General features: G+C 38.9%; 1 protein-coding gene across 6 annotated transcripts in view; it reads right to left on the bottom strand.

Annotated features, from left to right (window-relative positions):
* LHFPL2 (LHFPL tetraspan subfamily member 2) overlaps positions 1 to 21,941 on the bottom strand; it is a 191,557-nt gene that overhangs the window by 112,527 nt on the left and 57,089 nt on the right. For 2 of the 6 annotated variants that reach the window (XM_084628707.1, XM_084628708.1), the window contains one exon: positions 20,073 to 20,206. The exons of the other annotated variants lie outside the window; for them this stretch is intronic. The gene's annotated coding sequence lies outside the window, so the exon portion shown is untranslated. The remainder of the gene's footprint in view (positions 1 to 20,072; positions 20,207 to 21,941) is intronic. 6 annotated transcript variants of the gene reach the window in all.

Here is a 21,941-nt window from a genome sequence, read left to right as displayed (position 1 = left end):
TATGCCAAAAGGAGGAAACATAATTCCATCAAAATACATTCTTATTGGGGGGAATTCCATGAGTTCCAATTCACAAGGCAAAATGCTGTGGCAGAACTCAGCAGTCACAATCAAAAGTATGTCTTGAGGGAGAGGGTAAGAAAAGAGTCAGAAACAATGAGAAGAATGATGCAACTGAGAAAAACAAGACCATGCAAACACACTGATTTCTGTGGATGAGAGTTCAGGAAAGCAGCAGTATGAGATGAAAAAACAAAAACTTGCAATGTAAGTGTCAAGTGGTTGCAGAGGATTCCATTATCTAATGTCTACAGTGCTCTTAAAGTTCTCCAAAACAAATATTCAAGCAAAAGTATCTAAAACAGCATTTTCCAAAGGACCAGATGCTATTACTTTTTAGTACATATAGATTTAAAAACAACAAACTCTGCTCTTCCCCAAAATAAAAACCCTTTAAAAATACTATATCTTTATTTGTTTTCCAAATCATAAAAGGAAATGGGGGGTAAGAATAAAACTAAATGGATATCCCTGTTTAGTTCAGATAGCTCATCTGCATCAGGAGCTCAATACAACTGTTAAATAAATCAGTGGAAAAACTCCCACTGACTTCAACAGGATTTGGAGCAGTTCTGAAAGAACAAACCAGAATAGCCATGTAATGCAATGAGCCTCCAACTGACTAAGAAACTGAAGGAAATCCTATACTATTTTCAGTTACTAACATCTTAATAATAATCAATTACTACCTAAGATATGAAAAGATATATCACAATCTGTTGTAGGCACATTATTTTTTCAGCCATTGGACGTAAATGAGGCAGAGCCTCTGGAACTTTTTTTGGCAATAATTGAGCTTCTAGAACAGGGGTGGGCAAAGTTTTTGACCTGAGGGCCACATCTGGGTATAAAATTGTATGGTAGGCCATGAATGCTCACGAAATTGGGGGTTGGGGTGAGGGCTCCAGCTGGAGGTGTGGGCTCTAGGGTAGGATTTGGGATGAGGAGTTTGGGGCGCAGGAGGGTGCTCTGGGCTGGGACCAAGGAGTTCGGAGGGTGGGAGGGGGCTCTGGGAGGAGGCAGGGAGTTGGAATGTGGGTGGGACTGAGGGCTTTGGCTGGTAGTGTGAGCTCTGGGGTGGGGCTGGGGATGAGGGGCTTGGAGTGCAGGGGGGTGCTCTGGGCTGGGACCAAGGGGTTTGGAGGGCAGGAGGGGGATCAGAGCTGGGGCAGAGAGCTGAGGCATGGGGGGCTCAGGGGTTCAGGCTCTGGGCAGCACTTACCTCAAACAGCTCCCAGAAGCAGCAGCATGTCCCTCCTCCAACTCCTACGTGGAGGTGCAGCCAGGCAGCTCTGCGCACTGCCCCATCTGCAGGTGCCACCCCCGCAGCTCCCAGAAGCAGTGACATGCTCGCCTACAGCTCCCACGCAGGGTGCAGTGCAGCCATGCGGCTCTGCACGCTGCCCCGTCCGCAGGTGCTGCCCCTGTAGCTCCCGCCCCTGCAGCTCCCATTGACCGTGGTTCCCAGCCAATGGGAGCTGCAGGGGGTGGTGCTTGGGGCAGGGGCAGTGTGCAGAGAGCCCCCTGGCTGCCCTATGCATAGGAGCTGGAGAGGGGACATGCCGCTGCTTCTGGGAGCTGCGCAGCAAGCCACCGACCCCACTCCCTGGCTGGAGCTCAAGGGCCAGATTAAAAGGCCTGACAGGCCGGATGCGGCCCACGGACCGTAGTTTGCCCATCCCTAGTCTAGAAAGGGCTCCTACTTTCTATTAGGTTTCAGAGTAACAGCCGTGTTAGTCTGTATTCGCAAAAAGAAAAGGAGTACTTGTGGCACCTTACAGACTAACCAATTTATTTGAGCATAAGCTTTTGTGAGCTACAGCTCCCTTCATCGGATGCATACTGTGGAAAGTATAGAAGATCTTTTTATACACACAAAGCATGAAAAAATGGGTGTTTACCACTTTCTTTCCTCCCACCCCACTCTCCTGCTGGTAATAGCTTATCTAAAGTGATCACTCTCCTTACAATGTGTATGATAATCAAGTTGGGCCATTTCCAGCACAAATCCAGGGTTTAACAAGAACGTCTGGGGGGCGAGGGGGGAGGAAAAAACAAGGGGAAACAGGTTACTGCGGGGCCTCTCCTTCTGCCCCTCCACCCCCACGAACATGATACAGTTCTGTGGTGACCTAGAATCCTATTTTCAACGTCTCCAACTCAAGGAATATTTCCAACACACCTCTGAACAACATACTAATCCACAGAGATTACAACAAAAAAAACTTCAAAACCAGACTCCAGCGAGAGACTGTTGAACTGGAATTCATTTGCAAATTGGATACAATTAACTTAGGCTTGAATAGAGATTGGGAGTGGCTAAGTCATTATGCAAGGTAACCTATTTCCCCTTGTTTTTTCCTACCGCCCCCCCCCCCCAGACGTTCTTGTTAACCCTGGATTTGTGCTGGAAATGGCCCACCTTGATTTATCATACACATTGTAAGGAGAGTGATCACTTTAGATAAGCTATTACCAGCAGGAGAGTGGGGTGGGGGGAGAGAAAACCTTTTGTAGTGGTAAACACCCATTTTTTCATGCTTTGTGTGTATAAAAAGATCTTCTATACTTTCCACAGTATGCATCCGATGAAGTGAGCTGTAGCTCACAAAAGCTTATGCTCAAATAAATTGGTTAGTCTGTAAGGTGCCACAAGTGCTCCTTTTCTTTTTACTTTCTATTAGCTGCCTATTGGCAGAGCAGAGGATATACTAAATGGTAAACTGCAACAGAGACACATTCTAAATTAACAGAAAAGAACACAAAGAAAATCTATTCACTGTTAAGAAAGTTAACATGGGACCCTGGATGGTTCTGGGAAATAACTCTTGTCCTATTCAGTAAGCAGGCACCTATATTACACACAAAAACTTCCATCCCAGATGTCACTAATTAAAACCTTTGCTGCTAAGTTTTTTAACAAAAAGCATGACGAAGTTTACGTGAATACCGTGTCCATGGTTTATATGTTCTGTGGCCAGAAGTGTTCAGTGCAGTCAATCTGCAACTGCTAATAACTACATGTACTCACATTAGGTCATATTGCTATAATTCTGCAGTTATAATACCTAGGATTTAAGAAGAAAAGTTTGCTCGTTTTAAAATAATTTTCATAATTAATCCCTTTAGTTAATATTCACCAGTTTGTTGATGACAACAAAAGCTATAATCAGTTACAAAAATCTAGGAGCATATACATTTAATAGAAATTAATAAAAAGAAGTGGAAAGCAAAAGGGGGACAATGCTAAAGTATTAAGCAGAGGGAAAATCAGAGATACTATGAGCACTTTTTTCCCCAAAACCCCAGTCCACAGATATGAACATACCTACCTATTCAACAGCTAAATGCAAAACTAAGTGCACGTTATCACTTTGCAGACATCCAACAACTGCAGCGAATACCCATGCAGAGGCAATGCCCATGGCTTTGAAAGCATTAATACATGACAAACATAACCAAAATCATATTGTTGGAGGCTGAGTTAATAAGTCATAAACAATCTGTTAGATTCTCAGAAATCTTTAGTCATCGAAGGCGCAGTTTCAAGGCTTTACATGCAGCTAGGAAAACAACAAACTCAACAAGGATAATATCTTAAGCATAAATTCCAGACTTGTTCAATTTCCATATAATTATTCTTCTCCTATTCAAAGCTTTGAAATCTCCAATTTTATAAGTATAAATAAAAGTAAGTTGCAAAAATAAAGTTACCACAAATTAAACATACAGGAGTTACAGGTCTCAATCTTCAAGCTAGCCTATCAGTGCTTCATAATGGTTTTGCAAAATTATAAATACGGTATCAGAGTGCAGTAAGTGTGACCCCAAAAAGCAAATCTGCAACACAACAAAAAAACACTACAACTAACTAGTTTAACACAATCATAACAAATACTTGGACCAAAAGCTAATAATACAGCTCAGAATGCATGTTACAGTGACCAAGACTTTGTGACTATCCTCCAATTTATACACTATAGTTACAACATTGGATGTTTCTTGGAAACAATACTGTATAACTGAGAAATAATGGAGAATTTCCTAATTCAAGCTCAGTCTCCATACCATCATGGCTCTGAGGACTTCAGATACAAACAAATCTACTAAGGAATAACTGCTGCAAGAGTTCTCTTCATATTTTTAGCAATAAAGAATACCTAGCTCTTATAGAGTTTTTCATCTGTAGATCTCAAAGCACATTACAAAGGTCAGTCTCTTTAGCCCCATGTTATAGATAGGGAAATGGAGATTAAATGATTTGCCTAATGTCACCAGCAGGGCAGGGACAGAGCCAGGAATAGAACCCAAGTCTCCTAAGGCCTAGCCTGTGCTGTAACCACTAGAACGTACTGCCATTCCAACTATTCCCCTTTCAATTTGTCCCTTCCTAGAATGAGACAACTAGAATCATTTATACTCTCCTGGTAGACATTATGGTTTACTTCAGTAAAGCTGGGTAAATATTGCAAAATGCTATTCATAATGTTTGTTCACATTCAGAACAGCTGTTCAGTCTCACTTTGGTACATGCCCCTCTTTCTACTTGGATGAACACATTTTTGTCCCTGAAAACTGTGCTCACACAAATATCTGTATTCACCCCTGTATCTGTGCGCAGGGGTGGAAAAATATATTCACTATTTATTATTTTGCTGTTAACGTTTCAGTCATCCCATCAGGGAGCAGAAACAATACCATGTGACCACAAATAGCACAAACCATGTAAGTGAACCATTTAAACAAGTTATAGGCTATTTGTTCACATAAACTGTTCAAACCATTACAAAGAACAAATAGATGTATAAAAATCAAAGTCTATTCATGGACAAATTATGTACAGGAAAAAAATGGCTACAATTTAGATAAACTATTCACAGTATTAACAGACCTACTTTAAATGCCATGAGAACTGTTTAAAAAAACTGGAACACATGCTGACGTCAAAATGTCTGCTTTAGTTTCAATGAGAGCACATGGGACTCTCCTGGCTTTTGATGTGGCCCCAATTAGTGTGGAGTTGGGGGTGGGGGGGCGGGAGGAAGAGAGAGAGATGAAAGATTCATTACTATAATTTTGTTAATCCTGTGTGAGAATACATTTGAAATTGGACGAATTTACACTTGTATTATTTAGAAGATAAGGGATTGTAGTCTCCTGTCACCCCCCTCCACTTTTTTTTTTTGGTTAGTCACTTGGGTGAGTGTTGGATCATATTAAAGAAGTTCTGTATTAAAATCACAAATGAGTTTGATTCCCCATAGTTTAAATTCCAAGGTATTACTAATTAAGAGGTCTCTTGGTTTTTGGTGCTGTTTCTCTCCCTCTCTGTGTGAAACTTGCAAGCTGCTAATTGTGTTAGTACATTCTAAGACAGAGTCTGTTCTCAAAGCAATTCTTTGTAACAACTACTCACACAGAGAGAGACTCAAAGCAATACTCTGTAACAACAGAAACAGCACCCAGAGACTCCCCACCCTTTTGTTGTATTCATCTCGCTTTGTTAACAATTGTGATTAAAATAGAGATAGAGGATGTATGTGGATGGATGCTTGGTGTGGGTAATAACAATGATCAGGGAGGTGCCAGCCTACGAATGCAGTGTCCATCAGCTGAAGAGGGCATCAAGTGGAAATAACCGAGGGCAGACTGGAATCCACCCAACAGCCTCAAGGATGGGAGAACCAAAGAAAAAGATAACATCTGGCAGCACAGAGCCATTAGGAATGTGCCCTCTGCTGATTGATTCAGCAACAGCATGATGAAGCAATTCCCATAGACTGGCATAGGAAGAAATTCCTATAAAAATAGACTCTAAAAAGTGAGAACTTTGGGGTCTGATTCTGCAAACCAACTTCCAGGAGCATCAGATGAGCATCTGACAAGGCCCTGCTCCCTCTTCATGTCCAGGCCACCGGCTTGGCATGAGCAACTCTAAGGGTGGGTGGGTGGGTGTGTGAGAGAGAGAGAGAATAAATATGAAATTGAATGGAATGTTATAGCTATAACTAACTGCTTACTATGTTTCTTTCTGTATTCACAATAAATGTGGCATTTTGCCTTTTCCCCTTTAATAAGATACTGGTTTTTATTTTATTGGTTTAATAAGTGGCCATATACCATTTTGAAAAAGTTCAATCTGAATCCAAAATCATTAATCTGACACACACAGTTCCTGACTCATTCTCACATTATGGGTGAAATCTTTGCCCCACTTACATCAACAGCAAAACTCTCATTGACTTCAGTGGAGACAAGATTTCAACCCATACAAACAATCCTCCCCCAGCTCCCTACTCCTGAACATGTAGAAGAGAACAAAGCATAAAAAATTCATCCACTCCTCCCACAGCCCATCTAAAATGTAACAAAGTTAAAGCAGGGATCTCCATAGTGTCCCGTAGGAGTCTTTACTCTAGAGCCAAGGTCACTTTTTAAAGAGTTCACCGATGGCTGGAACTGCTGCAGGTGCTGTGGTCAAAGTCTTGGTGGAGAAGAGGTAGCTTTTGGGGCAAAGAGTCTAAATGGAACATTAAACAAAAAGATTAATAAGCTTTAAAGGGCTTTACAGCATATTAGAATCATCATAGCAATTTCTTATAAAGTTGCAGAAGCTGCATATACAACACTGCCTGGGATGTGATCAGTAAGGGAGAAATGGTCTGTTCAGCTCTCACTGACAGAAAATACAAGGAGCAAATTAAAATATATATTAATTTCAAATTCTAAAGAAAGGATAATTTATTATCTATTTCAAATAAAAGATACAAGAGTTGCTGCACTAACTATAATTTTCTAAAAAATGTAATGCAAAATTAAGAAAAAAGAAATAGAGGTACTGAGAAAAACTAAAGGCCTTTCATTGGTATGTAAAATATCAGTAAAATATTATGGTTACATTTAATCAAAAATAAAAACCTTATTCAGTTTTCTCTCTCTAGTTTCCCTATCTGTAGAAAACCTCCCACAGTTTTCAAAGAACTCTGGAAATCATGAGCAACCCCATCTCTCATCCAATCTGCCCTTCTAACAGAGGCTTACAAACTTCTTTTATGCCAGCCAGAGGAAGGTAAAATGAGTTTGCCACTGTTTGGTAGGAGTTAAAATTGTACTCAGTTTTGCAGATTGTGAAATAGCCAACCCCAGGGACAGTGGGAATTCAACAGCCTCTAAGAAATGTGTCAACGGTGGTTTTGTGCACCACAAAGACCCTTTTCTTTTGCCTTTTCAATTTTTGTCATTCTAGGCTGACTCTGGAGCAGTTTGTTTAAACACTGCTAAAGACGATCGTCTTCATTTTCAGAAAATTACACAGTCTGTTCTGGTAATTCAATAAAGAAAATCTTTGTGTTTTATTGGCTCTTTGTCATCAGCTTTGTAAAGCAGATAGTCAAAGTAAACAATAGATAAAGTAGCAAAGTAGATAAAAAATAAAGAGTCCTGTTTGAAAGCTGTGACAGCATGCTTCAGTTCTTTGCCGAAGTCTCATCATGTCAAATAATATAATTGGAAATACATTTGTTTAAATTCATCTAATTAAGTTCTGTAAAAATGGCAACTAATTTCTTACAACATAATGAATTCCTGGTGAAAAAGTTTTATTTTCCCTGAATTTCTACTTCTCTTTTTCCACTGCCCAAAACAGTTGTTCCAGTTACTATAGTCACCATATAAATACATACAGAGACAGACAAATACAGGAGAGCTGCACATGTAAATTCTCCAGACAGAGAGGGAAAATAGACCACCAAGACTGACTTTTCTCTGCTTTTCCCGAATTAATATTAACTCTTTAAAAATACTGTTGGTTCTCCTTATTCTCCTGTGGGAAAGCTGAACTAGCATGGTGTAGGCCAACCATAGAGATTCAAAATTTCAACGTGACAGACTAATGGTGTTTCCATTGAATAAGGACACCCCAACCTTGGCCCATCACAGTTTGGACTCTGGGGAAAGGAATAAAAATCCCTGAACAGAAGGATCTGTATCACTGTGCTGCTTGGAATTTGAGAGGGCAACATTTCTCAACGTAAGCAAGGGATCCCCAAAGGGCTTAGCTTGGGTTAGCCCTAAAGGACACACTGAGCTTGTACATTACAGCAGCTTCTATTACTTTTTGAAACTGAAGATTGTAGCTCACTTGTGTGTGTATGTTTAACTGCTTTAACCTGCCTGGTACATAAGACTCATTTCTTTTTCCTGGTTAATAAACTTTTAGGCTTGGCTACAAGCATTGTCTTTGGTGAGAGATCTAAGGTACAATTTATCCGGGGTCAGTTACTGGTTCTTTGGGACTGGAAGTAACCTGAATATAGTTGTGATTTTTGGCGTAAGAGACCATCTATAACAAAGGCAAGTTTGCCTAGGTGGCAACAGACTGCAGTGCACAAGGGGACTGTCTGTGACTCCATGGTTAGGCTACTATAGTGCTTGAGAAGTTCACTCTTGGTACTTGGTTGGAAAAATCTAAGTATAGACCTCACAACCAGTTTGGTGTTTGTGCTCTGCTTCCTGACAGTCTGCCCTGAGGTTGGCACTCATAGTCATGAGCTATTCCAGACAGCTTGACAGGAACAATTAATCAATGAACCCTAGGAACTAGAGCAACTAATGTTGAAACATTTTTTTCAAAGAGGAAAATCCACCACCTAAAAAAAATTAATTAAAAAAGGGAAGTTCTGCGGTACACTATGCCATGTAGGAAATCATGAGGAGATCACCCTTGGTCTCCTGGCATTTTTCATTGAAACCCAAAAAAGGATGTTTGTCTGACCCCAAATTTTTAAAGCCTAATGGAAATGCTGTTTTTAATTCTTTGAAATCTTCTCCTTGTTGTAATTCCTGCGGGGAGTGAATGCAAAGTACAGCTGTTGGCTTATCCTCAACTGGCAAACGCTAAGGTAACTTGAGTCTGACAGTTTCTCAATGTCTCTTACAAAGCTGAAAAGGTATTCTTTCTACAGATGGCCACATTATAAACAGGGTCTATTACTCTTGTTCATCAATATGTTTTCAGGCTCAGAAAAAAAAGGTTAGTTCCTTTCCCCCAGTAGTGTTTTTGCTATGTTTTTACCTTTGTAAATTTGAATTGGCATCGTCAAGGTTTGAAAAGTTCACGAGACACCTACTTGCCAGAAGGCTAAACCAAATAGCTAGAAATAAATACAAAAAAAAAAAAAATGAAAATGTAGGGTAGAGAGTCAGGGTAAGGACGGACCATCAGTAAGGTCTCAGGTCAACATCATTGTGAGAAGCCAGGCACCCCTGTCATCCAAGCTGCTAGGAAAGGGAAAGTACTCAGTTCTATGAGGGTGCTCTCTCTGGACTCTGATTTGTAACTCTATATTTCATATCAGCCTCTCACTAGCAGGGTTCAAATTTTGAAGTTCAGTGCTCTAACTACTAGAAGGGAGAAGAGTTTTCTGTCTCTGTTCTCTCCTGAAAAGTCCCAAAGTTCCAGAAAGGTATTGAGGTGGCATGTGATGGAGGGGGAAAGAGGTCCATCACTTTCACTCTTTTCATCCCCCCAGCCTCCATTTTTGGGGTGCTCTTCCATTGTTACTGACCTGAAATAACTAGAAATGCAGACCCTGCTGCTGCTCACAGATCCCCCAAGAAGTGACATAGAACTGACATGAATTTTGACAATTTCAGTACTTCCCACAAGGTTCTGAATAGTGGTAGTGAACCAGACTAGAAGCGTATCAATTTTACTCAGTCACAGCTTGTCAAAGCTAAGCAGTTGCAGAGGCACTAGGTTTTTCTCTGCAGACTCATGAAGACACTGCTTCACCAGTTTTTATTTGGATCATATGATTGTGAAGATATTTTGAAGGGTAAGAGCTAGACACTTAATCTTCAAATTAAAGCTTAAATTATATAGCAATTTGTAGTATAGGTCTCCTCATTCTGCAGATCAAATAGCTTTTTCAAGACTTGCTAATCAATCAGTAATAAGCTGGCTGTAACATAAAAACAGACATAATTGTGGTTGTAACATAAAAACATAAGAACGGCTATACTGGTCCATCTAATCCAGTAGCCTGTCTTCCAAAGAGGCCAATGCCAGGTTCTTCAGAGGGGATGAACAGAACAAGTAATCATCAAAGTGATCCATCAAACCACCAAAGCTAACAGAATTGGCTGCTATGCTATGACCCAGCTACTTTTTTTCAAGTTTTAAATGATGGAATCATTAAATGATAGAATCGTCAGTATCCGATACTTACCTTTGAATTAAAGGCACCAGTGCAAAAACTTCTTGCATAAAGGCAGTGCTAGCCCTGACTGCACTTGAATACTTTTTTGCATCGGTGCTATACTTTGAGCTGCTCTCTCTAGACCTAGAAATAGGCTTGATTGGATCTGATTAGTATGTGGATCTGAAATATCCAAAATGCAGTGGCTGCAGAAAATCGTGGAAAAGCAATAAAAAATAAAAATAATCTGCAATTTTCCATGGCTTGTCTGCAACTCTGCCACAATTTTTTTTTACAATCATCCCACAATTGTGAGCTCAAGAGCCACTGAATTCCATTCCCCTCCCCCAATTTATGGACACTGCTGAAACACTTGCACAAAACTAGCTTTCTAAAGGATTTTCTAATAAGCTCCGAGTTTCTACATTGGACCAGAGCAAATTTTCAGTGCTTATCTACAGGATTACCGTCCAGTAGCTGTACTGTAGTTTAAAACCTCTTACAGGCAAAGCTGGCTATTGCTAATCGTTGCCTTGAAAATGGGCTGCTGACATGGAACTACTCTATTCTCCAATATTCTTTTTAGTGTTGATAAACTATCAAAAGGAAGAGAGGTGAAGAAATCTATCAGGTTAAACCTTCAACCATCTTAGGTGGTCCCTAAGCCTTTTGATTTCCGGAAAGAGTCAAATATCTAATTAAAATAGGCCTCTTTCTTGTTCTTTCATTAGCTCTCCTTTTAAAAGGGCTATGAGAGAAAGGCAGACAAATGAAAATGCATCTCTCTACTGTAAGCCAGCCTAACAAAGCATCCAGTCACTTCCCACTGAGCTTCAAGTTCTGTTTGTGTTTGTGTCCATATGTAAGTGATTAAGAATACTGTTTGAAACTTAAATCTACATCTGCTGTTCTGCAGTCTTTGGAAATCAGATGAATTTTTCTGACAATTGTTTGCAAAGATTATAATCACAAACATCTGTAACAGTATCCTTATGTGCAGGAAAAAGACCATAAGTCTGAAAGTTAATATTTTTGTTTTCTCATTTAAATATACTCAAAAATAATCAATTTTAAAAAATCTGCACGTCTGTTCTCAAATAGAGATCATCTGTAATTGCTTGAGAAAGACAGAGTTAAATTCTAAACATATTTTTCTTTCTATAAGTTATTGCCTAATGGTCTATGCAGTGTAATCAGTCAGTTGAAGTCCAACTTTTATATTTTGTTAGGTCGACTATAACATCTGTGCAGAAGTGACAGAAGCCTATGAAAATCCAAACAAGGAAAAAGTGGTTTCTTTATTAAACTTTGATACTGACAATTTCCATTCTATTAATTGTCAAATCCAAAAGGTTTTGAATGGGACTGCATGTGGAAATTACAGAGATATACTTTCTTTAATAACTGGTTTCCAAATCTGTATCTGAAAAAGGTTTTAAAAATAAAAATAAAGTAAATTATTTTTATATAAAACATTTCATATTAAAAATCACTATTTATGGTGCCCACCTCATCACAGACCTTGCATTCAAATACTAACAAACTAAGGAACAGATTCTGCCAATCTTACTCACGTTGAGTAGCACTTCACTCTGTGGAAAGCCCTACCGCGGTGCTCAAATACCATAATGATTAATTTGTACTCAGCTTCCCATGGAGTACCTTCAAAGTAAGGTGCCACTCAGCATGGATAAGGGCAGGGGAGATTCTGTCCCTAAATGTGCTCCAGTGAATAAAAGTTGCACAGTAATGATGAGAGAGTAGAGCTGCCTTACAGCAATTTCCTTTAAAAAAGGGGAAAGAGCTGTTAAATCTTTTCAGGCTGGCTGCTCCCAATGAACATGCATATATGTTGTCAAGGTTCCTTCCCCACTCTGAACTCTAGGGTACAGATGCGGGGACCTGCATGAAAAACCCCTAAGCTAATTTTTACCAGCTTAGGTTAAAACTTCCCCAAGGTACAAACTTTTACCTTTTGCCCTTGGACTTTATTGCTGCCGCCACCAAGCATCTAACAAATATATAACAGGGAAAGAGCCCACTTGGAAACGTCTTTCCCCCCAAAATCCTCCCAAACCTTACACCCCCTTTCCTGGGGAAGGCTTGATAAAAATCCTCCCCAATTTGCATAGGTGAACACAGACCCAAACCCTTGGATCTTAAGAACAATCAAAAAGCAAAAGAATTACCTCTGTAACATCAGGATGGGAAATACCTTACAGGGTAATCAGATTCAAAACACAGAGAATCCCTCTAGGCAAAACCTTAAGTGACAAAAAGACACAAAAACAGGAATCTACATCCCACTCAGCACAGATTATTTTCTCAGCCATTTAAAGGAATCAGAATCTAACGCATATCTAGCTAGATTACTTACTAAGTTCTAAGACTCCGTTCCTTTTCTGTTCATGGCAAAAGCATCACACAGAGAGAACATAATGTTCATTAACTTTGAGCTAAGAAAATTCAATTCCTGAGCTCAAAGAGTTAATACATTTGTTTCCCAAGCACCAAACTAATTACAATGAAGCCCCTTTTGAATAAATGCAGAGGATATAAATATAACTATTAACAGAACACCACAATAAAAAGGAAAGAGCGAAACAAACAGACATGGGCTCATCCAATGGTTCATGCTTTATTCTTCACACAAGAGCCTCACTTCCCCAGTCCAGTCTGTACTTTTACTCTTTTCTGACATTCTTCAAATAGGTTTCAGAGTAGCAGCCGTGTTAGTCTGTATTAGCAAAAAGAAAAGGAGTACTTGTGGCACCGTAGAGACTAACAAATTTATTTGAGCATAAGCTTTTGTGAGCTACAGCATCCGAAGAAGTGAGCTGTAGCTCACGAAAGCTTATTCTTCAAATAGTTGTTTCCTTTTAAGAAGGTTGCTCAAACTTGTTCAGACTGAAGCCAAAACCTTGAGGACAGAGGTGTGTCTCAGGTCAGTCTGTACTAATTCTGAATGACAAAACACTCAAGTATTATACTACAAACCAAGCAGACAAGATTGCACTAAGATTAAGTTAAAGCACTATTTGTTAACATAGTTCATAATTCTGCTTTGAAAGCAAGGTAACATTTTCTCACAAAATTTATTCATAACCTACAAACCCAACATACATTAAGAAAAGGAGGACTTGTGGCACCTTAGAGACTAACCAATTTATTTGAGCATAAGCTTTCGTGAGCTACAGCTCACTTCATGGGATGCATACTGTGGAAAGTTTAGAAGATCTTATTATATACACACAAAGCATGAAAAAAATACCTCCTCCCACCCCACTCTCCTGCTGGTAATAGCTTATCTAAAGTGACCACTCTCCTTACAATGTGTATGATAATCAAGGTGGGCCATTTCCAACACAAATCCAGGTTACATTTTGTGTGTGTATATCTGTATGGAAGAGAGCATGCATGCAAATAATATGTTCCATCAATTCCTTATCACCTTGTCTTCTGATTGCCCTCATGACTAAAAGGCTAAATGGAAGTCATGTATGCAGTAGTCAGATTGGCCTTTTTCATTTTGTCCTCCTGAAACTGTACCAAAAGCCTGTCTGGAGTCTCTCAGAACATCTGGATTTGACGCTTTTCGCATTTTTCCGGCTAAACAAAGATTCCCCCCTTCTCCCCTGCCAATACCACAAAGGACTTAATGCACCAGCAGAGTCTAGAAACCTGAAACTCAATCCAATATTTTCATAAAATGATTCATAGATTCACACAGACTGAGGCAGACTAAGGGGACTCTTTAAAGCAATCTTTGACTGGATAAGCCTTCACTAATTTCCAGCAAGAGAAAGTACCGGTATAACAGGCAACCCACAGATGATGTATTTAATCAGATTGAAATACAGACGAAAACCAGAAACCATTTACCCCAGTTAGTGCACCCCTACTTTGAAGTATTGTAGCAGCTGGTACAATGTATCTTGTGATCTAAGAAGTGTAGGCAGCTGACCGATAAGACTCAAAGTAGTAGATTCTAAGGATGAAAAGAGGTCAAGGGGGGGGACCAAGAAAGTTGATGAGGCAAAAAAGATCAAAAGTATCCAGATGTTACTGTAAAAAAAAACAAAAAAACAAAAAACAAAAGAACAAAAAACCAGACCACACCTTTTTCTCAGTGAGATAGCAATAGTTACATGCCCTATACCCCTCAACAGCCATACATGTTTGAGAATTGCTGTTACTGAGTGAGATTCACATACACTTGTGTATGGAACACAAACTGCATGTACACACAATGCTACCCTCACATCTCTTGCTGTTGTAATAATCAATGGCCCAATGCCATGTATCTTTAAAACAAATATTCCTTATTTTGCAATGCTTCAGATAGGAACTAATTGATCAATAAAATCTACAAAAAACATACATGCTTGTTGAACTAAATCCTACTCCAGTGATAACCAGGAATAACGAGAGAGAAACAAAGAAGCACAAACATACATTGTTTTTCCATTCTACTAATTGTCAGATCCAAAAGATTTTGAACGACTGCACGTGGAAATTACAGAGATATACTTTCTTTAATAACTGGTTTCCAAAATCTGTATCTGAAAATGGTTTTAAAAATAAAGCAAATTATTGTTATATAAAACATTTCATATTAAAAAATCAATATTTATTGTGCCCACCTCATCACAAACCTTGCATTCAAAACACTAACTAACCAAGGAACAGATTTGGTCAACATTACTCATGTTGAGTGGCACCTCGCTCTGTGGATAGCCCTACTGAGATGCTTAGATGCCACAATTTTACTTTCATAATTTGAACAGAAAATTGTGCAACTTATATGGAAAGAAAACCTGTTTCCGTGTATTTGGCATAGTGATTCATTCAAGAAATGTTCATCTATATGAGTAGCCTGTTGTAGTAATACATAAAAATCAGTAAGATCTTGGTTATTTTGCTGTCTAAAAAAGAAATTACCCTGTAAGGTATTTACCATCCTGATTTTACAGAGGTGATTCTTTTTACTGTTTCTTCTATTAAAATGTTTCTTTTCAAGAACTGAATGCTTTTTTCATTGTTCTAAGATCCAAGGGTTTGGGTCTGTAGTCACCTATGCAAATTGGTGAGGATTTTTACCAAAGCTTCCCCAGGAAGTGGGATGCAAGGGTTGGGAGGATTTTGGGGGGAAAGAAGTTTCCAAACAAGGCTTTCCCAATAAACCCAGATAAACGTTTGGTGGTGGCAGTGGAAGTCCAAGGGCAAAGGGTAAAATAGTTTGTACCTTGGGGAAGTTTTAACCTAAGCTGGTAAAAGTAAGCTTGGGGGATTTTCATGCAGGTCCCCACATCTGTACCCTAGAGTTCAGAGTGGGGATACAGACTAACACGGCTGCTACTCTGAAATCTGCTGTCTAAATCAATCTTACTGGAAATAGGCTAATTTGCAAACTTCACTATTCTGACTGTTTTTCTAATTAGTTCTGAATTTATGAATTGATAATGGGACCTGTTTGTACAAGATTTCTTCCATTTTCTTCAGCCCCGAGACTTAAACAACCTTCATTGAAGTATCAGCCAAATATTGGCTAGTGTGATGAAAAATACAGGTAACTTAATTTCAGCTAAATGATTAGGGAAAGCCACATCCTGCCACTTCTTCTACGTAAGATTAGAGGTTTTCATGGCCTCTGGGAGGAAAGACTTATCAGGGAAAGAGAACAAAAGGAAAGGAAGGAATGGAAATATTGGGTGTATGAAGGGAATGCAGAATGGAAGTGTGAAGCAGACCTTTAGAGTTTATTATAACAGATCATTCATCATACATATCAAGGAATGAAGACCATATGCTTTCAAAATATTTGAGTGTTACAACTTGTGCTTACAACCATTTCATAGGCTGCCAAATGACAAAAAGTTCCTAAGCTAAGTTTTCTCTGAACGGACATGTTGATGCCTTCCATTTCTCCAGCACTAGCTTTTTAGACATTAGAGAGGGCATACACAAGCCAGTATTCTTTTTAGTCTGAAGCCAGAAACCTTGGAATTGCCACCTATATGAGCAGTTTTCATAACTGTCACTTGGAGGACAAAGGGAACACTAGAACACACCACCTCCCCCAAATCCTTTAACCACAGAGCATTCCCACAGCACCTATAGTAGCTTGTCTACTGAAGTGCCAGCAGGCATCAATGTCTTTTATCCCAGTCTTATAAATTCTAGTTCGAATGGAAGTGGAACAGTATTTTCTGTTGTAAGAGTCTATCACAGAGGCCTAAGAAATCATGTTTATGTTAATGACCCCTCAAGAAAGGCCACATTCTTGCATTCCAGAAGTACAGTAAAAACTAAATTCTGTTACTGGTTTGCACATGATCACTAATAAAATGAAAAAATGTAGATGTTTACAGGCTAGTCTTTACGTATCCTAGCAGACTGAGTGACCTTGGATATGCAAAGGTACACATTCAGCATTATGGACCAAATTTCCCATAGGGTTCCTCTGATGCAATACATACAAACACAACTACCCATTATGAAAATGAGTACCATTATGTTTGTAAATTGATGGATCCACAATTACTGAGGAATGTATTAAGGAAGGGATATTGAAAACATGTCCCTTGGATGGCAAAAAAGAGAGGCCACTTCCATTATGTTAACTGAATGTAGTTGGCCACGTGTAGGATAGAAGATCTTCTCCACAGTGAATATCCTGTAAATAAGAACGCACATATAGGTTGCAGCTTCTATGACTTCTTCCACTTCTCTGAAAACAACAAGCTGACCCAGAAAGGCATGCTCCTCTGTGGCTGTGCTGTAAGTATGGTATTTTAAGGTAAAGCAGCCTCATGCTATAAGAAGCCCTTGGTTCACATTACCCAGCAAATACAGTGGTTTAGGATTTCAACTTGCAATATATATCATCCTTAGGTGAAGTGAATAAACAATTCATATTTTCTCTTAAAAATATTTAAAATGTTGACATTTTTAAGTACAGCATGAGTGAAAGACTAACAAATCTAATGGCACTAAAAACCATGAACAACCACCTTTAATATTGTTTATGTCCTGATGGGTACACTGAAGGTATTTGTTCCTCTGGGATATTTAAACAATTTGATATACAGGGGATTAATTCACTCATTGGAGTATTTTTGTATTGCCTGCTCACAAGTTTAAAGACTGCAAAAAGTCTATGTGGTTGATTGACATGCTGCCATATGTTGTTCTTGGTTCTCAGCATCTATGCAATTTAGTAATTCTGAATTGTATTAGTACTTACACACTTCTACTACGAACACAAAATAAATACATGTGTAATTTTTCAGCTTTTAAAATAAAAGGGAGACTTGCTCTCCCTTTATTTAAATGCCTAGCTTTAGGCACCCTGTTTTGAAAATCTTGGCTTCCATAGCTACTATTTTTCTCTGTTTATCAAAGAATGAAAAAAAAAACAACAAAACCCTGTATGCCCAGAGTATATACTTATATTTCAGATGATAATTAAGCAGACAACAAGCTAGATATGCAGATTGATGGACAGGGTACTACTGAGAAATAGTATTATTCATCTCAACACTACAATCAATAAAGATAGGTCTTCCCTCTAAATCTTAAGGCACATTTAATATCGCTGCATTTAGTCCAAAATTAATCTCTACAGCTGATCTATTTTTTAGCTGTTGGTTATTTTCTGGTGCTGTTCAAATGCAGGCTTCAATGCAAAACAGGCTGCTAAAGCCACTGTGCAGACACCTTGTCTCAGTCAAGGAGGCAAGGATTCTCCTTACTAACTAGAAAAAACATTTTTTTATTCATTTTCCCTTCAGATTGTTTCAAATTTCACAGAACTAGCCAAATATCTGAAACAGTGAATCAGTTCTTGGCTTCAAACTTATTCACTGCATCAAATGTAGTTTAAGTCATTTTTACTCCAAAATCCTTATACACAAGTGATCAATTAATGTGTGCAGTGTTGTTGTAGCCCTGTCAGTCCCAGGATAGAGAGACAAGGAGGGTGAGGCAATATCCTTTATTGAACCAACTTCTGTTGAAACCTCACCAACAGAAGTTAGCCCAATATAAGATATTATCTCACCCACCTTGTCTCTCCAATTAGTTTTATATCTTAGTCCACGTCCATTTTCTGGCAAACTAGACATTTGGATATATGTTAGGTTCTACCCATAATACATATGCAGCATAAATTGTCAAGGCTTGCAGCATTTCACACAAATTAAAAGAGAACTGTGCCTTCAGTTTAAAAGTAACATTCAGGCTTCCAAATGTGTTTGATATTTTTAAATCTGTTTTCGTTGAACATGTTGCCAGTTTAACAAAACATTTTACAAAGCTTCATGCAAGAGCTGTAATAAATTTAAAGCATTTTGTATGACATCCTAATATACAGCTTTATTTAGAAACAGAACATATATTTGTTTATTTAGAAACAGAACATATATTTGTTCTGTTACCTTACAGTTCAGCAATTCACAGTGAAAACTGACTGCCCTCAAAACAGTAAGACAAAATAAGCTTTGAAAGCTCCAATTTTCTTAAAGAAAAATCAGAATACATGATTAGTTTTCATTATAATCTTTCAAAGACAGGCAAACCAAGCACAGATTAGCGAAGTCTATGTACGGTGTATTACACTAGGGTTAACTTGGTGGAAACCCTATCTGTTTGAGATACCTGGGACAGCTTTCAACAGGAAATGTCAACTCCATATATTTTACTGGTGTGGCCTTTCAGAGACCATAAAAAACTAGGTCCTGTCATCTGTGCATAGATATTTAAAATCACATGGCACTTATTTTAAGAGTAAGGCTTTATTACTGATTTTCTTGGCCAAAATTTTCCCTCTTCACATTATGCATCAGGCTCTGTACTATTTGTCCACTTGGCTGCAATCCTTCACCCCAACAAGTTATGGCAACTAGTAACAGTCTTCTTCATAGGGTATATGCAATGTGCCTCAGGTGGCACATGACCAGGATTCATCACTGAATTTGGTCTGTTGGTTGGATCATTAACTTTTCCGGCCCAGGCTGGGCTCTGATGGGGAGTGCGACATGAACACTGATCCAGTAGATACCTGGAAACTATTTTCTCTATGTATATAGTTTGGAACACAATTTGGGCTGCTTTGTGGAAAGAATTATCTTCATATATATAAGCAAGGAATCATCATTATAATTCAGTGTGTCCATTGTGAAAAACAAAGCTCCATATTTATGATTAAATTGTTTTATTACATGGGGGCCAGCACACAATGTGGAAGATACTCACTTGGTGTAAATTCAAGCGTGAGTAAGGGTTGCCAATGTCACCAGTCCCTATTTAGAAAAATAAGAAATAGGGAGGCCCTTGCATGGCTACCCATGCAAGGGTCGGATTGTGACTGACTCTTAACGAAAAGGTTGTTTGCATGATTTTGTTTACTGATTTAAAGGTGTGGGGCCAAATCCTTACCTGATGTAAACTGGCATAATTCCACTGACTTCAGCTGAAGTAAATAAACCAACGTATGCCAGTTCACTATTTGACCCATTAGCTGGGTTAACAAGAAGCTGAATAAAGAAATCACACAGCCCCTTTATTGCATTCCAGTTCTCTGGCTCCCAATCAGCACTTGGGTCCAGTACAGTGAGAAGTTATTTAAAAACTCTGCTCACTATACAAAATGTTCTTTTGACCCCAAAGGGTCAGCCATGTACCAGGTCAATATTGGTCTGGATCTTACCCAAAATACTGCACTGCTAGCCAATCCTTGTCTAAAACTAAAGGTTTATTATAAAGAAAGAAGAAGAAGAGAGTTGTTAAATGGTAAAGCAAACAGGTACATACAGAGACTTCAAAGTCCATATATCAAGTTCTTAGCAGTACTGGTGAGTTTGCTGGCTTGAAAGTCCCTCTGGAACACATCCAAAGCTTGGATGGGTCATTCAGTCCTTTATTCAGAGCTTCGGTTTGTAGAAAAGCTACAAAAGGTAAGAAGCAGGAATGAAGACAAAATTGAGATGATGCAGCTGCCTTTTATATTCTTTTGCCATGAGGTCTGTACTTCCTGTGTCTCAAACACAAGCTTCACAGCACATGAAAAAGCCTTAGAGTTCTTTGTCCCTAGGCATGCCCCTAAATCTCTTGCTGACTCATCAGGTGTAGTCCCTGACATTATCAATGGGTTTATTGTACAGCTGATGTCCCTTAATGGGCCATCAAGTCGGCTTAGTGCTGATGCCATTCTGTCTGGAGATGTCACCCAGAGAAACAGCACAAGATTGAAAATACAAACATACCAAACATATCTATAACTCACAATCTAAAGGTGATGCAAACATATAAATAAGATCATCATATTTGTCAAATTATAACATTCTCATAGATACCTTACATGGCATATCTGGTCAGATTCCTTGCAATATTATAATATTGGTGTTAACAGTATCATAGAGTGTCTCCATATTTCATAAAAAGAAAAGGAGTATTTGTGGCACCTTAGAGACTAACAAATTTATTAGAGCATAAGCTTTCGTGAGCTACAGCTCACTTCATCGGATGCATAGTGTGGAAAATATAGTGGGGAGATTTTATATACACAGAGAACATGAAACAATGTTACTACACAGACTGTAATAAGAGTGATCAGGAAAAGTGAGCTATTACCAGCAGGAGGGGGATGGGACGAATACTTTTGTAGTGATAATCAAGGTGGGCCATTTCCAGCAGTTGACAAGAACAGTAGGAGGGGAAATAAACAAGGGGAAATAGTTTTACTTTGTGTAACGACACATCCACTCCCAGTCTTTATTCAAGCCTAAGTTAATTGTATCCAGTTTGCAAATTAATTCCAATTCAGCAGTCTCTCATTGGAGTCTGGTTTTGAAGTTTTTTTGTTGAAGAATTGCCCCTTTTAGGTCTGTAATCGAGTGACCAAAGAGATTGAAGTGTTCTCCGACTGGTTTTTGAATGTTATAATTCTTGACGTCTGATTTGTGTCCATTTATTCTTTTACATAGAGACTGTCCAGTTTGGCCAATATACATGGCAGAGGGGCATTGCTGGCACATGATGGCATATATCACATTGGTAGATGCGCAGGTGAACGAGCCTCTGATAATTGCATGGCCCACCTTGATTATCACTACAAAAGGTCCCCCCCGCTCTCCTGCTGGTAATAGCTCACCTTTCCTGATCACTCTTGTTCCAGTCTGTATGGTAACACCCACTGTTTCATGTTCTCTGTGTATATAAAATCTCCCCACTATATTTTCCACTGTATGCATCTGATGAAGTGAGCTGTAGCTCACGAAAGCTTATGATCTAATAAATTTGTTAGTCTCTAACGTGCCACAAGTACTCCTTTTCTTTTTACGGATTCAGACTAACACAGCTGCTACTCTGAAAACTCTCCATATTTCATACAGTGTCACAACTTGGTCAGTCATTTTGCTGTGAGAATATAATAGTAAATGAAATAATGAATGGCTCTTGGGTAATGCGGATTGCTAATTTGGTTCCTGAACCACTGATGTCTGAGTGATACTGATCTACTGTAACAAGATAAAGGAAACTACTTTAAAGATGATGAAGAAAGGAAAAATCCCTTGAAGCCTCTTTAGTACTTGCTTAGTGAATTTATGGCCTTTGCAAATTCTTACCACTTACCTACAGCACTAAATTCCTAAGGGAAAGCAAGAAACACACACTAAAAGG

This window comes from Lepidochelys olivacea (genome assembly GCF_965140295.1).
Source record: "Lepidochelys olivacea isolate rLepOli2 genome assembly, chromosome: 5".
In the NCBI taxonomy this organism is placed as follows: Eukaryota; Metazoa; Chordata; order Testudines; family Cheloniidae; genus Lepidochelys; species Lepidochelys olivacea.
Note: the sequence above shows the minus strand (reverse complement) of the source record. Positions and strands in the feature narration are given on the sequence as shown.